The following is a 3,945-nucleotide window of genomic DNA, read 5'->3' on the forward strand; positions in this document are numbered from 1 at the left end:
AAAAAGAGAGAAGGGGCAATGTTACTATCCTTTTCCACACTTGTGCTTCAAAGTAGCACCATGATCTTCATGATAGAGAGTCTCCTATGTTGTCACTTTCATATGCTAGTGGAAATTTTTCATTATAGAACTTGGCTTGTATATTCCAACGATGGGCTTCCTCAAATTGCCCTAGGTCTTCATGAGCAAGCAAGTTGGATGCACACCCACTTAGTTTTCATTTTGAGCTTTCATAAACTTATAGCTCTAGTGCATCCGTTGCATGGCAATCCCTACTCACTCACATTGATATCTATTGATGGGCATCTCCATAGCCCGTTGATACGCCTAGTTGCTGTGATACTATCTTCTTCTTTTTGTCTTCTCCACAACCACCATATTCTATTCCACCTATAGTGCTATGTCCATGGCTCACGCTCATGTATTGCGTGAAAGTTGAAAAAGTTTGAGAACACCAAAAGTATGAAACAATTGCTTGGCTTGTCATCGGGGTTGTGCATGATTTGCATATTTTGTGTGATGAAGATGGAGCATAGCCAGACTATATGATTTTGTAGGGATACGCTTTCTTTGGCCATGTTATTTTGAGAAGACATAATTGCCTTATTAGTATGCTTGAAGTATTATTGTTTTTATGCCAATATTAAACTTTTGTTTTGAATCTTATGGATCTGAAAATTCATGCCACAATAAAGAAAAATTACATGGATAAATATGTTAGGTAGCATTCCACATCAAAAATTCTATTTTTATCATTTACCTACTCGAGGACGAGCAGGAATTAAGCTTGGGGATGCTTGATACGTCTCCAATGTATCTATAATTTTTTATTGTTCCATGCTTTTATATTATCTATTTTGGATGCTTTATATGCATTAATATGCTATTTTATATTATTTTTGTACTTATTAACCTAGGGCCCAGTGCTCGTTTTTGTTCTTTCCTTATTTTAGAGTTTTGGAGAAAAGGAATACCAAACGGAGTGCAAACGGAATGAAACCTTCGCGATGATTTTTCTTGGACCATAAGACACACCAGAGACTTGGAGATCAAGTCGGAGTAGGCACGAGGCAACCACAAGGACGGAGGGTGCGCCCAGGAGGGTAGGGCGCGCCCCCACCCTTGTATCCCCTCGTGACTCACCTGACCTAATTCTTTAGCCTATATATTTCCAAATATTCCCAAACCACCAGAAGTATCCACGAAAACACTTTTCCACCGCCGCAACCTTCTGTACCCGTGGGATCCCATCTAGGGACCTTTTGCGGCACCCTGCCGAAGGGGGATTCAATCATGGAGGGCTTCTACATCAACTCTATTGCCCTTCCGATGAAGCGTGAGTAGTTTACCACAAACCTATGGGTACATAGCTAGTATCTAGATGGCCTCTTCTCTCTCTTTGATTCTGAATACCATGTTCTCCTCAATGTTCTTGGAGATCTATTCAATGTAATACTATTTTGCGGTGTATTTGCCGAGATCCGATGAATTGTGGATTTATGATTAGCTTATCTATGAATATTATTTGAATCTTCTCTGAATTTATGCATGATTTGATATCATTGTAATTCTCTTCGAACTATCGGTTTGGTTTGGCCAACTAGATTGGTTTTTCTTGCGATGGGAGAAGTGCTTAGCTTTGGGTTCAATCTTGCGGTGTCCTTTCCTAGTGACCATAGGGGTAGCAAGGCACGTATTGTATTGTTGCCATCGAGGATAAAAAGATGGGGTTTTCATCATATTGCTTGAGTTAATTCTTCTACATCATGTCATCTTACTTAATGCGTTACTCTATTCTTCATGAACTTAATACTCTAGATGCAGGCAAGAGTCGGCTGATGTGTGGAGTAATAGTAGTAGATGCATAATCATTTCGGTCTACTTGACACGGACGTGATGCCTATATTCATGATCATCGCCTTAGATATCGTCATAACTTTGCACTTTTCTATCAATTGCTCGGCAGTAATTTGTTCACCCACCGTATTATTTGCTATCTTGAGAGAAGCCTCTAGTGAAATCTATGGCCCCGGGTCTATTTTCCATCTTATAAGTTTCCGATCTACTATTCTGCAATATTTTACTTTCCAATCTATAATATTTACTTTATCGTTTATCTATCTCTATCAGATCTCACTTTTGCAAGTAACCATGAAGGGATTGACAACCTCTTTATCGCATTGGGTGCAAGTTGTTTGATTGTTTGTGCATGTATTCTGTGATTTGTGCGTTGTCTCCTACTGGATTGATACCTTGGTTCTCAAACTGAGGAAATACTTATCTCTACTTTGCTGCATCACCCTTTCCTCTTCAAGGGAAAAACCAACGCAAGCTCAAGAAGTAGCAAGGCCGGGCGACCTGGATTCTCAGTGCGTTCGCATGGTAATTTTTGCAGTGGGTAACTGCATCATGGTGCCGTGCCCGGCGCAACTGCATGCACATGAACGTGCGTGATCGTGCGCTAGCCCCAAATACTGGCAGCGCGCCTGGAGGGACGCGAGAGAAGAGCGCGCGCGGCGGGACGCGAGCAGAGCGCGCCACGGCCGCCTCAACCGCAAGCAACCACATGCATAAAGTAGTTGAACACATAGGAAATGGTCGTCTACAAGACGGCCGACAGTTGCGTCACTGCGTAGAGAGCGGCCGTGTGCTACTACCGCTGTCTTGGTCTATTAGTCCCCTTTATATTCTGTGCCATACTTTGACCCTAAATTTAAGCAACAAAATGTTAATGCATGTTACAAAAATTATATAATTGGAGACTATGTTCAAATACGAATCCAACGATATAATCTCTAGCGACTTGCATTCGTATTTTATTAGTTAAATATATAGTCAAAATTTGGCACAAAAATACATAGACAACTTATAAAGCAGGATGGGGCTAGTAGGTAATTTAATCGCAAATGTTTTTATTTTGTTAACCGTATGTGTGTCCTTTCATCTTCCTCTCGCACGTTTTGTCACCCCGCTGTCGCAGACGGCTTAGAGCGCAATCTTGAGCAGCGCGCGAGGGCGTTCTTTTGGCCAAACGGTGGTGAGCCGGTTCCCGCGCAAGCTTTCAGCCCGATTCGGTGAAATCCCCTAAAATCCCAATGCTTACCGGCCTGCTATATAAACCCTCATGGCCAGCGAGTCCCACGTCGCATTTTCCCCTCCCTCCCTGTAGCTTATCTCGTCTGCTTCTCCCACAATCGTCAATGGCACCGGTCCATCATCATCGCTCAGCCACTCTGCCGTCATTAGAGGACAACTCCAGCTAGGAGGCTACATCGCGGTGGCGGCGCAGTCCCTGGCGTAGTGTAGTGCGCGTGGCATCCCTGTTGGGTGTGTGATGTCACTTGAAGCTACGTCGGTATTTCCCCAAAGAGCAAGGGATGATGCAGCACCACGGCAGTAGGTATTTCCCTCAGAAATGAAACCAAGGTTATCGAACCAGTAGTAGAACCAAGCAACACAATGTAAACAGCCCCTGCACAAAGATAAAAAATCCTCGCAACCCGACGTGTTAAAGGGGTTGTCAATCCCTTCCGGGGTACGATGCCAGAAATGGTGCATGGACGGGAGAAACTTGTAATAAATTGATAGATTGAACGCCAAATAAAATAAATAGAAATAAAACACAACAAGGTATTTTTGTATTTTTGGTTTAATAGATTTGAAAATAAATGCAAAGGAAAAGTAGATTGCAAAGGCAAATAATATGAGAAAGAAGACGCGGGGGCCGTAGGTTTCACTAGTGGCTTCTCTCGAGAAAAATAGCAAACCGTGGGTGAAAAAATTACTCTAGGGAAATTGACAGAACTTCAAATACTCACGACGATATCCAGGCAATGATCATCATATAGGCATCACGTCCTAGATTAGTAGACCGACTCCTGCCTGCATCTACTACTATTACTCCACACATCGACCGCTATCCAACATGCATCTAGTGTATTAAGT

The sequence above is a fragment of the Triticum dicoccoides genome, chromosome 7B, assembly GCF_002162155.2.
Source record: "Triticum dicoccoides isolate Atlit2015 ecotype Zavitan chromosome 7B, WEW_v2.0, whole genome shotgun sequence".
Classification (NCBI taxonomy): Eukaryota; Viridiplantae; Streptophyta; class Magnoliopsida; order Poales; family Poaceae; genus Triticum; species Triticum dicoccoides.